Below are 16,462 nucleotides of genomic sequence, written 5' to 3'. Positions count from 1 at the left end.
ACGGTTGCGCTGTGCCCATGACGAGACTATCTCGTCATGAACCCCGCCCTCTAATGTAACGCCCGGCACAGGGCGGGGAAAGGGCGTGGCACTGAAGGGATTAAAGAGTTCTGCCGGTATGCCATTAGGATCAGAAGTTTTCCTGGGCCTTAAGCCTCCAATAGCTTTCTTTATCTCTGCTAGTGTGATGTCCTCCTCTAATATCTGAGAGACTATTAGTGTTTCAATAGGAACCTCTAGAACAGTGGTTCCCAAACTGTGCACCATGGCTCCCTGAGGAGCCATCAAACCTAGCCTAGGGAACCACGCACCAAGCACTTTAATCCATTTAATGTTGAAGGGTCTGTTGGCTTCAGTTAAACTAAAAGCATTGTGTCGATGATTAGTAAGTAACATGCCTAAAGCTGTAAATGTAGTGCTTAATTGATGGCGTGTCAAGAGAGATGACCTCCATATTTCACTGGATCTCCACGTTCCAACACTCCCAAAGTAAGCGGAAGATGCCTGATTTATTTAGTTCAACTTGTTAATAGTTTTGTTTATTTCCAAATGCATTTTACACCAATGCACGTTATCAGGAAAGTACAGTTGTACTTATTATTATTAAGTATTGACATTTGTACTTGAATCATAGGCACTTCCAGTATGCATTTCTTTCAGTACACACACATTTACAGATAGGCGTTGTTAGAAACGGGGATTCCCGGTAGGCTAGGGCATGCGCCACAGCCAGGTAGAAACCCCCGTTCTAGTCAAAAGCCAGGGTGGTACACACTGAAGATAACCCCTGCTCACCCCCTTGGTAGCTTAGCACGAGCAGTTAGGCTTATCCCAGAGGCAATGTGTAAAGCGTTTGTGCAACACCCACACACAGCGGCGACACACTAGGCACACTACAAAAGAGACTCGACACAAGGTTATATAAAAATAGTCTTTGTATTATGTAAAACACATTAAAGTACAATCACAGATATATATACACACTGTGCCAACCAGCACCAGGTCACAATTTACAGGGGACCATGTACAATGCAGCGCCAATCAGGTTGCTGCCAGAAGAATCACAAACGCAACCAATAAATGCAAAAAACCAGTAACTACTGGCAAGATCATGAACTTCAAAAACACAAGTGCGATCAGGCGCAAACCTAAAACACCATAGCATGGCGTCGGCCATGCACATTAGCATTAGGCATAATCATAGTATGATATCAGGCATAAAAAAAAAAATATGCATACATCAACGTAAATACATTAAGCATAAAACCAGCAGTGCACCATAGTAACATTAACAGGGTGCCTACATCACCTTTAGGGCCTTGTGCCCCAATGCCACCATACAAATGTCCAGAAATGGCCCCCAAAACGTTGTAGCTGTGTAATCCAAACTGGCACTCACAGTGCCCTGCGAGCCCCTGTGGGACTCTAGAGCAAATGGTCTCCACGTTGCAGCTGCCTGCTATGGCGGTGCAACTGGTGAATAAAAACGATGAGGCACTGGCACTTCTATGCCCTCTGGACCCCCACTGGGCTTAAACAAATATGGCCAACAGGGAAACTGGCGCTGGGCTCTGGGGCCCCGCACTGGGGCTCTCTCAATCAAAATTTCCCCCCAACGTTGGAGCGGCCCGCTCAAGAAGAACAGGCACCGGTAAAGTCCCACTTACCGGGGACTCCCTTGTGGTCTCGGCTCCTCTGGGCGGCGGCTTCCCGGTCTCCAGGCCAGCCCCCACTCTCCGGCAGTCCTGGGTCTCCTCCGGTCACCGGAATCCTTCCATCAGGGGACAGGCACCGGTATGCGCCTCGACAGTCCCCGCTCTTCCAGGACCTCTCTAGATGGCTTCTCGAGGGAGCGTGCTCTCACCGCCGCAGCCGGCACACTTCTACTACCCACGGGGCTCTCTCCACCGGCCACAGCTTCCTCTTCGCGCCCCGCCCACAGTCAGGCTGACTGCCTGGCTTCCGGGTCGCGGCGGTGAATGCGGTGGCCCCCTTCTCCGGCAATCCTTGAGTGGTGGGTGGGCTCCCACTCTAGAAAAAACACTGATGCGGGGTGGGCAACCGCTCTTGTAGGCAAAACGCGGGGTGGGCTCCCCCCGAAGTTTCAAAAACGTGGGGTGGGCACCCGCGAGAACAACTGAGCATAAATGCGGGGTGGGCACCCGTTAGGAAGCACCATAAGCTGGGTGGGCACCCATTCCAACAAGCATTGGCATAGCCAATAGGTCTCGCCTTTGGGACCTTATAAGTGTTTAGCCATGCAACAGTTGCATAACTAAATACTTATAAGGTCCCAAAAGTGAGACCTATTGGCTATACAAAGCGGCCCTGCAGCCGCGAAAGTGAAAGTGATCGCGATCAAACATCAAAGCTGCCGTGAAAGTAATCGCGGTAAAGCGCGGCGCGCGCGCCCACGCACATGCACAGTAGCTCTAGGCTGGCCTGGTAGCACTTTTTGGAGCCCTCTCAATAAGTCTCGCCAGACCAGCGCATGCGCTGGGTCAGGTGAGACCTAAAAAGCGGCAGAAACGCGGTGTGGGCATCCGCTGTTGAAGGGAACTCTGGGGAATCCTCACGCCGGGATTTCCTCCAGTAATCTAGGCATCAGCACGCTGCAGGCGCCAGCACCTCTCTCTCCTGGCAGGCTGAATTACAGTCCTTGGGCAGTTAAAATATAGCGCTCACGAGGCGCTGGAAGTCTGGCAGGGATTCAGAGTTGTAGAGGCAAGGCTGGGCAAGCAGACCGGGGGACAGCACACTAGGCAGAGCAGCAATTCCTAGCAACTGTCGAGCACAGCTAAGAGGCAATACTTCCAGCGCAGCAGCCTTTACTCCTGTAAAGTCTCTTCCTGGTCCAGTGAAAGGCAGAGAGGCAGAGTTGGGCGAAGGCAGGTCAGCACGCAGGGACCCCCAGGAGCCAGCAGCTGGGTCCCGCGGCGGTTCCTCTTGGCAGAGTGTCCCCTCCAAGTAAGCACAACACACACATGGGGTCACAGCCCCTGTATTTATATTACATTTCTGATTTGTCCGCTCACTTCTAGATGCCTCTGGAAGTGTCTTGTAGGTTCCAGTCCCAACTGGCTCTGGGAGGGGTTTCAATCCCTTTGTTTACCAGGGTTCCCTCTTCCTTTGTGAGCTGGGGCTGGGTCATCAGACACTCCTCAGGCGGGCGGAGCCAGCATTGTACAGGGCACAGAACTATTCAGGGACAGGTGACTTCTCCTCCCACTACTCCAATTGCAGATCTTCCATTCAGCCTAGTGCTGACTCGCCCTGCCCTCCCTGCAGCCACCCACACCTTACCAGCCCCGGTCACTTCAAGAACCAGACATGCAATACACATCAGGCAGGCAGGCACATAGCACACAGAAATGCCAACTTCTAAAAGTGGCAGTCCTAAAATAGTGAAAATCAATCTGCACGCACCATTGCGCAGCATTTATTATTTTCATTCCAAACGTACCAAACATGACTTACTTATTTTGTTTCATTTAGGAGGTATCCCATGGGGGGAGGGGGGTTCCCAATGTTAGCCTATGGAGGGCGGAGAGCACACGCACTTTGCCCTGCTAACCAGTGCTAAAGTACCCAGAGTCCTAAAACCACCAACACCATGTTAGAAAAAAGGCTAGGAGGAAGGCAAAATGTTTAGGGATGACCCTGCAAAAAGGGCCAAGTCCAACAGGTGTGCTCTCTCCTTGAGCACAGGGAGGTAAAACACCATATATGGCATAATGCCAACATTAGAATGCAAGAAGGAGGGACGTTTAAAAAAAAATATATATATATATGAGGAATTTATTTTACTTACATTGATGAGTTGGAGGCAATTCTAGGGAGGAGACAGCAATAATAAACCTGTATGTCGTTTAAAGATCGTGAGTCACCCTGTTGAGGTGTGTTGGCACGTATGTAATGGGTAAAAATGGAAGTGCATGCAAATATTCTTCTAGCGCAGAAAACACTTTGGTAATGGGGCCTGCATGCATCGGGGTGCTATCTAGCACTGTAAGTGGGATAAAAAAGTTTGAAAGGGTACTCTGAAAAAGGCATGGGCAAAGAAGTGTAACTAGGAATATTTTATGAGAGGCGCCACCTTAGTTATACGAAATACCCTGCGTATATGATTATAATCCCTTCATCAGCTTCACCCCAATTATTTTCAGGGAGAAAATGCAAGTACTTCCGAGGCCGGGCTTTCCTCCACCGTCCCAAAAAAGTAACAGTGGGGAGCCACGGGCAATGGCCAATGGGTCAAGGGAGCCGCAGGTCGAAAACGTTTGGGAACCTCTAAAAGGTAGTTTTCTATTTGGTTTCTTTCCACCAGTGGCAGCGCTTTGTAGAAAGCTACATAGTACCAGGCAAATTAATTTGCTATTTCATTGGGCATTGGGTGCGTATGTGGTACCGCTGTTCGTTTCTATGGCTGTCACCCATCGTGCCTCAGACTCTCTCTTGCTCATCCACGCCATCAATCACCCAGCCTTATTCCCAGCATCATAGTCTCGCCGGTATGTGGCCTGGATTGCGGCTTTATCCTCTTGTTGCGCCCATGCCTGGTATTCTTTACGGAGGATTGCAATAGTACACAGCTGTGAGGGTTTTGGAATCACCCCGAGCTGGCTTTCTAACTGGAGCAGGTGCTCCTCAGTCTCCTCTATTCTTTATTTTCCCGTTGCTTCTTGTGTGCTACTATGTTTTGTACTTTGTCTCTTAAGACTGTCTTGTAAGATTCCCAGTGTGACCACTGAGGACACTGATTTAGTGTTTTCCTTCAAGTATAACTCTTGTGTCTATTCTAAATTCTCAGGCCAGTCTTTCGTCTCGTAGTTCCATGCATTGTGTTTCCATCCTGCCCTAGTTCTACGAGTCCGTGTCTGCCACAATATTGAAATCCCCTCCCTCTATGTGTGTGTGTTGGACCCTGCTTCCAACAGAATCTCTTTCAGTTTATCTAGCATTTGTCTGCAGGAGTGGGGAGCATAGACGCTAATCAGGGTTATATCACGTCAGTCCCATATTCCTTTAACTGCTGTGTATGTTTCATTAGGGTCTATTCATGTGCGTTCTACTCTGAATGAGGGTGTCTTCCTGATGAGAATTGCTACCCCACAAGAACTTGTCGTAAATTCCGCAAGTCAAAGTTTTATAAGCACCGTTTCCCATGATTCCACAGTGTGTGCCCCTCAAGTGGGTCTCCTGAAGGACTATTATGTAGAGTTTCAACCTTTTGAGATGGGCGGCAACTAGGCCTTGTTTAATTTTATTCCCATTAACGTCCCATGTTAATATGGAATATTTGCCTCATTCAGAAGCAGTCCCTCCACTCGTTTGAATTCTGTAAAACTTCAAGTGGTGTTCTCTGATCCCATATTGTCATCTTATTGCCTTTTGTGTGGGTGTCTCTCCATGCTACTCTGTTTGTGTCCTAAATGTACCCCTCTTCCCCAACGATTTCCCCACTCTCCCTCCCTCTCCCCCACGCACTTTCCCAAATTCGTCAATATGACAGCTGTCGCGAGGTGGTTCAGAGCAGTCTGTCGCCCACCCTCTCCTGGTATTTATACTCCCTCCCCCTTTATAACCCTAGTGACTCCCCACTCTAATTGCTACCTGTATGGAAGAAAAAAAAAGAAAAACGAACAAACAAGCAACTGGTTGGGATCAGCAGTTGCTCTTCCTTGTGGCTCCGGACCGTTCAAAGGTTCCGTCCGTCTCCACTTTGTCCGCTGGACTTCGCCTGGGCCTGTATTCCAATCAAAGAGTTCCCTTGTCATGTTGCAAACCCATGTCCGGCTGTATATGTGCAGACTGTTAAGTTTCCATGTTATAAATTAAAGTCATTAGTGGGTGTTCTTGCTCTGAATCAGTGGATTGGGCATTGTCAGAAAGGTCTGTCGCGAACACCCATCTGCTATGCACCTGTAGTTTGTTCCTTACGCTGGTATGTGTGCCTTTCTCTATGCCTGAGGATAACCTAAATGGAATGGGCTCCGCCCTGGCAAGGGTATGGATTTCCTCCGTCTGGTTTGTGCTTGAAGCTCTCATCGCTGTCTCGATCCGTTGGGATTTCGGTCTCGTCCCCAGCTGCCACTCGTTTGTGGTTTTATTCCTGTCTGTTCTATCTGTTTTTTTTTGGTTTTTTTTCCAAAACCTTTATTCAGCATGACCAGGGAATACACAGCCCCATGCCTACAACCAACCTGTTGCCGGCGGCTTGGTGCGAGAATGAAAATGAACGTTGAACACAGCTGCCTGCCTACAACCCTCCAGGGGCCGGCTGCGGCATAGGAAATAATGATAGTTAGCATGCCATCACGAATGACCATATCCCATCAAACACTGAATACTTTGCTTTTAACGATCTTCCCACAGTAATATGCACCAGTTGTGGCGAGGCCAACTTCAGTCGCGTGTAGTGGCCGTCCCACCTTGCATCCCAGTAGATAGCCTGGCAGAGGAACAAGAGGAGATCCACCCCTGGCGAAGCACCTACAAAAGTAAGGGAGGGCACCAATCTCAACCCCCGACGACCCACCCCCATTCCCGCCCCGTCAGTTGGATCGCTGCCGTAGAAGTAGTGTCTTGGAAGAGTAAGGGTTAAGCGAGCAGACAAGTTCTTTACGTCTGTGGGTGCGATAACAGGTACGTCTGAAGGGGACCCCAGATGTCAGTCGGCCTAGATGCGGAAGGCAGGAGTTCTGCATATCGAAGTAAAGTATCTTGACAGTGTACCATGTCTCTGATCCAATCCTTAAATTTGGGAGCTCTGCCCCTCCCCCATCTACAGGCTATCAGTCTCTTTGCCATGAGAAGGGCGCTTGTGGCAAATCTGCGGACCGTTTTTTTTAGTTTTTGTGTAGCCCAGGAGTGCCTGCGTCGGAGAGGGTGACAATGGAACATCTGTCATTTCCGAAATGCCGGAATACACTTGTTGCCAATAGTTGGCTATTTCCCCGCACCCCCACGCCATGTGAAGGAAGTCCGCCGCCGGAGCGCGGCAGCGCCAGCAGAGATCCTCCTCCCGGAGGCCCACCCTATGCATGTGCGCTGGAGTACAATAGAGCCGATGTAAGAACCTATAATGAATTACCCTGAACCTGCTACTGGAGGAGATTTGTTCGGTTTGTAAGCAACAATAGCTCCAGAGTTCGTCATCTATGGGCAGACCTAGTTCTTCCTCCCATTTGGTACGTGCCCTGCAAGGCAAGGAATCTGGTGTAGTGCGTAGAGAGTGGTATAGGGTAGAAACTGCGTGTGCCGGAGTGGTAGCCTTGAGTAACTGATGCAGGGGCTCCACCGTGGGTGGCTCACCAGGAAACTGCCCCGTCAATGCTCGAATACCACTACGAAGCCTGATATAGAGGAATGTGTCCATGGGAGTAGGAGCAAGGCTAGCGAACATGTGCGACTGGGAGCGGAAGTGTCCGTCATGATAGAGGTCCCCCCACGTTTTAATGCGGAATTTGGCCATAAAGTTCTTAAACAATTGTTCCTGTAAAAGGGGCAGCAGGGGATGGTATGCCAGGGGAAGCAGTGGAGAATAAAGCAGCGTCGCGCGGGCTATCTTCGCAATGTATCGCCACGCCAGAATGGAACTCGAAATCGTGGTGCGGTATGCCGTTCGCGTCTCTGGTGTACTAAATATTGCTCCCTCCAGTGGGATAGTATCAACCAGCCAATGTTCCACAGCCGTCTGTGGCAGGAAGGGAGTGGGGCGAATCCAATGATGAATGTATTGGGCCTGCGCACTATAATAGTACATCTCAAAATCCGGCAAGTCGAGCCCTCCCTGCGCGAACGGACGAGTCAACACCTCCCAACGAAGACGCGGCTTCTTCCCTCCCCAGACCAGACGAATAAGCTCAGACCTCAGAAGTTGAAAGAAGGACTTGCCTGGGTAATATGGGATATTCAGAAACAGATAAAGGATCTTCGGAAGAACCACCATCTTGATGAGGGAGGAGCGGCCTGCAAAAGAGAGGGGTAGCGTGATCCATCTGGACACGCAGGCCTGGACATGGTCAAACGTGCGGCCATAGTTCATCCGCATTAGCTCTTCTCGGTCACGAGAAAGAAGTATGCCCAGATATCGAACCTCATCCATCTCCCACCGTAGGGGGTAGTCCAGATGGAACGGTTGAGCAGCCGCAGTCAGCGGAAATATAGTGGATTTCCCCCAGTTGATATGGATACCAGACATACCCGCAAAGCGAATAAACTCCCGGAGGATGGGGTTGAGGTTAGCAGCAGGATCACGAATGTATAGCGTGATGTCATCCGCATATAGGGAGATGAGCACCTCTCGCTGAAGACAACGCAGAGCCTTATCTCGGTGGTATTGCCGGAGCCGGGCAGCCAGTGGTTCCATCGCCACCGCGAACAGCAGCGGAGATGGGGGGCACCCCTGACGGGTACCCCGCGACACCACAAAGGCTTCCGATATCCGCCCATTCACCCCCACCCTAGCGAGCGGCCGGTCATAGAGGATATCAATCCAGCGCGTGAAACCCAGAGGCATTCCCATGTTACGCAGAATACAGTGAAGATAGTCCCATTCCAGGGAGTCAAAGGCCTTGGTGGCGTCTAAAAAGACCGCCACCAATGGCAAATCTGGGTCTATATTGTGCATAATGGAGAATAGCGTCCGGAGATTATTGGAAGTAGCCCTGCCTGGGACGAAGCCCGCTTGGTCCGACAACACCATGCCTCCCAATAACAACTGTAAACGATTGGCTAGTATTTTAGTCAAGATTTTGGCGTCACAGTTAATTAAAGAGAGCGGGCGGTAAGAGTCACAAAATTGAGGTGGTTTCCCAGGTTTTAATAAGGAGGTAATCAGTGCCTCTTGCATAGATGGAGGGAGCGTGCCCGACTCATGTGCCTCCAGAAAAATCTCTTGGAGTACCGGAGCCAGGATATCTATATACGCCTTGTAGAAATCCATGGGCAACCCGTCCAGACCCGGGGCCTTCCCCGGTGCCATCTGATTAATCGCATCTCTAACCTCATCCAGGCCTATCGGCTCCGCCAGAAACTCCCGCTGACGGTCTGAGAGCCAGCCTAGTGTGAGCTCCTTCAGGTAGTCATCCATGTCCAGTGCGCCGACTCTAGTAGTAAAGTATAGTGTGGAATAGTGTGTAGTGAAGGCCGCCAAAAGCGAGTGTGTGTCCCGTATAGGAGTCCCATCCTCCCCCTCCAGTTCCAACACGAAATTAGAGCCTCGCAGTGGGCGGACCGTTCCGCCAAGGACCTACTGGGTCGTTCCCCTTCCCCGTACGCACGAGCCTTGAAGTACTTGCCCCGGAAGTTTACCTCTCTTTCGGCGGTGGACATGTAGTCCGACAGCGCCTCGCGGTACTTTGCCTGTGCATCTGTATTGTCGGCATAGTCTGGGCTAGTTTCCAGGGTATGGAGTGTGGACTCTAATTTATGTAGTGTATTGCGTAAGACTCTCAGTACCCCGGAGCTGTTAGAGATGCAGAACCCCCGTATTGTGACCTTTAGCGCTTCCCATAAGGTGGCCACCCGGTCTACTGACCCCTTGTTTCGGGACAGGAAGTCTTCTAATTCTTGACACAGTTCGGCTCGGAACAGTTCATCGAGTAAGATGTTGGGTTGGAGTCGCCACGTCGGGGGTCTACCCATTATGTCCGGTAAGCGGAACTTGGCTAGTACCGGAGAATGGTCAGAGAACGTGCGGCCTACATGTTGCACATCCACCAGGGAGGGGGCTAAGGCCCTATTCACCATAATGTAATCTAGTCTGGCCCATGTCGCATATGCATTATTCCAGTGCGTGCCTTCCAGGGAGGTCGGGTGTAAGTGACGCCAGGTATCCACGACGTCCTGAGTGTCGCAGATGTCCCTCAGGTATCTGTGTGTGTTAGTATAGTGGTGTATAGATGGGTTGGACCTATCCAAAGCGGGGTCTAAAACAGCGTTGAAATCTCCCCCCCCAGATGAGATGTGTGGAGCCCACTTCTCGGATCTTGTTCCAGAGAGCAATGAAGCTGCTCGGGTTATCGCAGTTGGGACCATAAGAGCAGGCCAAGGTAATAGTCTCGATACCCATCCTGCCCCACGCTATACAATATCCACCCTCTCGATCTGTGGCAGTACCCAGGGGAACATAGGGAACGCTTCTTTTTAATAGAATAGTAGTGCCTCTTGCATAGGACGAGTAGGGCGCATGAATCGAGTGTGCAGCCCATCTGGCAGCGAAGGCGCCCCTGCGGAGGGGGTCCATATGAGTCTCCCGCAGGAATACAACCTGGGCATCCAACCTGTCTAATGCACCCAGGATTCGTCGTCGCTTTCTCGGGTCCCCCAGTCCCCTGACATTCCAGGTAATAGCAGTGAGCAGCCCCCCCCCTCCCCGTTCAGTGTGCATGGCGTGGGTCAAGTTTGCTGATAGTGGGATTACAGGTTGAGAGGCTCATCAGGCAGCAATTCCACCGGTGCATTTGTCTACCACAGGTGGCATACTGTGCTACTTCAACAAGTATATGCGCAAAGTTCATGCTGAAAAAACACAAACCCAGAACATCCCCTCGAGAACCCACCCACCCACTCCGACATCCCAATCATGTCGGGCATCTCCCCCACCCCTTACAATCCTACAATGTCCTGTCATTTACTTATTGGGGAACACCCAAGAGGGGGACACCAGGGGTCCAGACCCACCATCCCACTCCCCCGATATTGCACCCGCTATCCCCTGGAGCCAAGATCCAGCGGAAAACGCGGGAGGGGGAGGTTGGTGCCAGGGCACAATCAAACGTAAACATCATCTAGGAACCATCAAAACCAGCAAGGCCTAACAAGTGGTAGCTCAACAATAAAGGGCCAAGGCACATAGATAGTTGTGTAACCATCACTAAAACTGAACAGAACGGCATAGAAAGAGCAAGGCCAACCCATGAGAGTATCAATAATGGAACATGGTAACAGCTGGAAATCCCAAATCAGTCAAGGGCAGAAGTGGGGGATCGTGATCTCGCCCTCTCCTGAGGGGATTGGGCTGGGTCGGCAGACTTTTTGCAGTCCTTCAGAAAGAGTTCAACCTGGGACGGATCCTGAAAGACATGGGGCTTACCATGATGGACCACCCGTAGCCGGGCCGGGTATAGCATGGAATATTGAAGTCCACTTTGAAGCAGTCGTTTCTTGACCGGTCCGAATTTACGGCGTGCCTCTTGCACTGACTGTTTGAAATCCGGAAAGAAGGATAGCGTGGTATTTTCAAAAATGACAGGCTGCTTTTCCCTGGCTAGCCGGAGTAGAGTGTCCCAATCTCTGTAATTTAAGAAGCGGATGACCACAGGCCGCGGGGGCGCCCCGGGCACGGGGCGGGGGCCCAAAGTGCAATAAGCCCGCTCCACCACCAGCTGTGCAGAGAAGGCATCTGCGCCAAAGAGGTCAGACAGGAGTTTTTCAATGAAAAGTTCCATTTTCCCTACGGAGGTAGTCTCCGCCAGACCAATAAGGCGTACGTTGTTGCGGCGCGATCTCGCTTCCAAGTCCTCGTTCTTGTCGCCGATAACTTTCAACAATCTCTCCATTTGCGAAACCTTGGACGTGGTGGCCAATGCCCCATCCTCTAGCTCCGAAATCCGCTGTTCCGCCTCCTTAGCCCGCTCTTCCTGCTGGTCTAGTCTGTGCACTACGGAGTCCAGACGACGAGACATGCCTTCAATCTTAGAATCAATGGACGTGAGGCTGGTCTGCATGTTCAAAAGGAGTGCCTTCCAATCCACCTCTTCGGCGTCGCCCCCATCGGAATCACCATCTCCCGGCAGTGGGGCCCGGGGTTTCTTCTTTTGGGACTCAAATGGGAGCCGGGATTGTTTAGCGTCTGCCTTCCCCATTATGTCAGTTGACGGCCAAGTTCCCCAGTTTGATAGCCAACACGGAGCAGTCTCAATATGACAGTCAATGCCTGGGCGCATGTGGCAATATGGGAATTAGGCAGCACGTCGGACACTCCTCACTAGGAATCACTCTCAATGGCAGCTAAGCGGAGGGCCCATAGATATGCTGACAGGTGGGAGTCCTCCAGCACAAGGCGCCAGAAGCAGGGGCCCCCGCCAGAAGAGAGGCCATGGCCCTCGGCAATGGCACCAGCCGGGCACCACCCGCAAAGTCAGCCGGCCACCAGCACCAACAGCCCCTTCGGTGCACACGGCGACCCCCCTCCCGGTCAACACCGCGACTCACACTCCACCAGGGCCGCAGGTGTAGGGAGGGCCGCACGCGGGGGGTCGACAGCGCTGCTTCCTAGCGAGGCGCCAGATGCCGCTCGCGACCTCCACCCTCCGCAGGGTCACCTCCACCCGCAACTCCCGTCCGGGTCGACAATATCCAAGATATAAGGCAGGTAGGTCCTCGCAGCTAGCTCGGGGGGGGGGGGGGCAGCAGCAACCAAGACTCCACTACATCAACCGCTGTCAGATCCACGCCGAGCCTCACAGATCCTTTCTGCGCCGGCCCCACCAGCCGAGAACAGTCTCTAGATGGCAGCCTCGTGATCTAAAGCCTCCCGCACGGCCACAGCTCGCCCTCGCCTTACCGGCACGTCGGATGGTCCGTGATGAGCAGCAGGGGTCCCGTATGAGCGGCGGACACCGGTCTCCTCCTCCGTTAGCGGCCGCGTTCCGCGGTCTAGCGCGCACGCCGGATCCCCGTCGCAGCGTGTGCACGGCAGCCGGCCCCCGCGCTCCAGACGAACAGCAACAGCGGCCGCAGGAAGTTTCGGCGGTCGTTTCTGCCGAACCGCCGATCAGAATGATTCACAATTCAGTGTAGGTAGTCTCCGGCCTTAGCCCAACCAGTCGAGCCGGTCAGATCTGCGGTCCCCAGATGCAGGATGGACTAGTGAAGCATTGAAGCGCCCGGCTGGCGAGAGCCTCACTGATGTGCGGCCATGTCGGTCTGGCACCCTCTAGCGCCCCCCCCCCTGTCTGTTCTATCTGTTCATCGGGGGGGTCGTTCTGCTACTCATCTCCAGACCTCCTCCAAAGCTTGGAAGAAGAGTGATCTATTTTCAAAGATGACCTTGAGTACTGCTGGGAATAAGTTTACATATTGTATGCTTATTGCTCTGAGTTTTGTGTTTACGCAACCAAAAGTGCATCTTTGTTTTGGCACCTGTCTGGAGTAGTCGGGGAATATCATTATTTATGCCTGGGCGTTACATATTTTTCCCCTCCACCTCACCTCTCTCAAGATCAAATATCTATCCTGGTAGTTAAGGAAGCGGGTGATAAGGGGGCGCGGTGGTGCCTCTACAGATGGTTTAGCGCTAAGAGTCCTGTGTGCCCGCTCTATCAAAAAACAGGATGAAAATTGAAATGCCGGGAGGGAATCTTTCAACTCTCCCCTCAGAATCTCCCCTGTGTCTGCACCCTCAATCCCTTCAGGGAATCCAATGAAGCGAATGTTGTTTCTTCTTGCTCGATTTATTATTAATATTTTTTTCTTTTTTTCCTTTTTTTTTCTGCATAGCCCACTCTCCATGCCACGTCTTTCAAGCTTATGCGTAATTCTAAGACTTCTTATGCATGGTACGGCTCATGCCCTCCACCTCGGAGATTCTGCTCTCTGCCAGTGTCACTTTTCGGATAACTTGGTGCAGATCTTGCCATGGTAGGGTGCCCTCCGAACGAACTTTGCCTATCTTTCCCGTGGGTGTGTCTGGAGGCATGTATGGCCTGTAGGGACGTTGTATTATCCGGTATTGAGGGCAGATTTTCATCCTGGTCAGCCCTGGGGGGGCGACCTGTTTTAGAATATCTGGCCATATTGTCCTGTCTCTGCGGCTTCGGTTCTTTGTCTTTGGCCATAGTTCTGAGTCACCAAAGGGAAGCCCACTGTTGCCGTATGAGTGCAACCAGTCTAATCACGGGGTCAGAGGTATCTATACCTGTATGGGCCATGGGGGGAAGTAGTCGGTTGTTCTCCCCCTCCTGGGCAAGTTCCACCCTGTCAGGGCTTATGGTCGGATAGGTCTTCCTTCTGTTGGCAATCCAGTATTTAAATGCCTGGGTGCGTGTTCCTCCATGTTATTCTGTGGTATCTTTGGCCCCGTTTTACTGTGGCACTTAGCAAGTCCAGCGCCACTTCTCCCCTGTCCGTGTCCCCCTGTCTCTCCAGATGTTATAAACCTCTTTGTGGAAGAGAACCAAAGAAAGGGGAGGACCCCTCCTTCGCCCGCTCTGTACTAGGCCTCTTTTGTCAGTGGGGCAAGGATTTCGATTTTACACCGTATGTTGTAGCTGTGGCGGTGTCTCCAGGGTTCAGGCAGTTAACGTGCACTTGGCCCCGACTACCTCCAATTAGTCTGGGCTGCTAGGGCGCAAGGGGGGGGAAATTTCTCTGTTTATTTGGCCTGCTCCAGGAGTGTTCGGTAGGGGGCCAGGCCTGATCTGTCCCTCAGCATGTAATTCAGGCCTCCCTCATTGGGGATTCCCATCTGACTTGACCATGGGCCTACCCCAGCTTGGGGTAGCACTTTGCAGGGTTTTTACAAGAAGTCCAGATTCGAGTGCTCCATACTTTTCACAAGGATTCACCACCCAGCCTGGGCACTGATGCCGCTACTCTGAGGTCCTCCGCCTCATTCTCGGTGAGACGTTTACGGGCTGACATTCCACATGCCCAGCGCAGCTGAAACCTAGTTCTCCTCACTCGAGGGATAAATCTCCAGGGGGCAGGCTTGCTGTGCAGTGCCAGTAGCTGTACCCCTTCCGTCCGCGGTCCCTCCTCTCACACTGAGTATCACCGGCTCACAGTATCCCCCTTCCCCCGACCCTTTCGCCTCTGTGCCTTGGTAAGCGGCCCCCTGGCATCAGGTGTCCTCTGTTGTCGGGGGAGGGGAGGGGAGGTGCACACGGGGGAGGTCAGGGGCCCGGAAGCAGTCGCACCGCAGTGTCGGTGCCTCCGCAAGCTTTAGGCTCTCAACGGTGAAACCACCCCCTTCGTGGTGGTGAATTTGGCGCTCTTCCCCCTGGCTCGAAACGGGCACTCCATCTGTTCGAGTCCAGCAGGTCCCCCGTTGCTTGTCCACAGTCCTTACCTGTGTGCTGCAGTCAAGGAGCCGGATGGTCTTGTTTGCTCGCTGGGCCTTCAACCTGCGACTGCCATCTTGCCAGTTGCGGTTGGTGCCTGGTTTGGTTTCTTCTACTCGATCTCTCCCGACCGAATTTCGGGTTGGTGGTCTACTCACTTCTCTCGTCAGGAACTACTTATGTTTTGGCAGCCCTCTGGTGGGTCGGATGCTGCGTTGGGAACAGGATTTAATCTCGGATGAAGTTATGGACTGATGCAGCTGGTGTAGCGAGCAAGGAGCCAAAGACAGCCTCATCTTAATTCTTTAAGCACAATCCAGGCTAACGAACAACTAAAGGTTGTTTTTGTGCTGCACAGCATTTCATATTTTCTCAACCTTTGATGACCGAAAAGCAGATTAGGCTAAAACTCGGTTTTCGCAAATGATCTTTAGTTTGTCTGAAATTTTCCATACTCTGCCAAGTAATCAACTGTCCTAACTTAACAAATGTATGTGCTGGCTAAGTGTATTATATATAAGAAATGTGAATAGTCAAGGTTTCTGATGCTGATATATGGGATCCAGAAGTTCCTGGCTTCCATTTTTTTAAAGATCGTCCCATTGGTATCTCTGGTAGAAAACTATGTGTACTCTTTAGGCACAGGATCCTAATCAAGATGATTTCTCTTAATGCGTAATGCATCCATCCGGTGCAAGAATTTGCATGAACGTACATTTGAATTCCTGCATGGCATATTTAAAATGTATTTCCTGCAGTAAATTGCGTTCCATTCAGTTGCATAGAAATTGACACCCATTATTAAGCGCCTAGAAAACATTCCGTCTGTGTTGTGTTTTTAACTACACTAGTGTATTTTTTCACCTACAATATATTTACGTACCATACTAATTGTATCAATGGAGGCCTTGCTATTGGAATAGAAGGGAAGTTCTACTCTCTTGCAACTAACTTAATTGAACAGTGGCTTATTGTTGTCTTTCCGCATTGCCAGACTCTACCCTTGATCTACAGCCATTGTATAAATGAAACATTGGCAGGAAAAAATGTCTCTTAATAGTCATACATATTTTTTTTTTAAAAAGGAAAAGAACCTGAAATTGTGCTAATGTCTCCATTGTATAAAAGTAACATCAATTTGAATGAAACATGGTATGGAATTATGTTTACAGAGCATGATTGTGAAGTATTATCAGTGTATTGCAATTTCTGTTGGTGTATTGCCTTGACCAGGCGAGAAGATGATGGTCCAATCTAGATTTCCATGAGTAGGTGATTACGGATAAGGAGGAAGGTAGTACATGCTTGAAGGCTATCTTGATGCAAAGCATTTCATTGTTCCACACAGAAAAAGTAGCTGAGCTGTTTACAATCTGGGGAAATCCTAGGGAAAA

General features: G+C 51.1%; 1 protein-coding gene across 2 annotated transcripts in view; it reads left to right on the top strand.

The window, feature by feature from the left end:
- The window catches only part of LOC146829046 (nuclear pore glycoprotein p62-like), a 223,180-nt gene that overhangs the window by 42,427 nt on the left and 164,291 nt on the right, over nt 1-16,462 (top strand). The gene's annotated exons all lie outside the window — the stretch shown is intronic.

Source organism: Triturus cristatus, chromosome 5_2, assembly GCF_964204655.1.
Source record: "Triturus cristatus chromosome 5_2, aTriCri1.1, whole genome shotgun sequence".
NCBI classification, from domain to species: Eukaryota; Metazoa; Chordata; class Amphibia; order Caudata; family Salamandridae; genus Triturus; species Triturus cristatus.
Note: the sequence above shows the minus strand (reverse complement) of the source record. Positions and strands in the feature narration are given on the sequence as shown.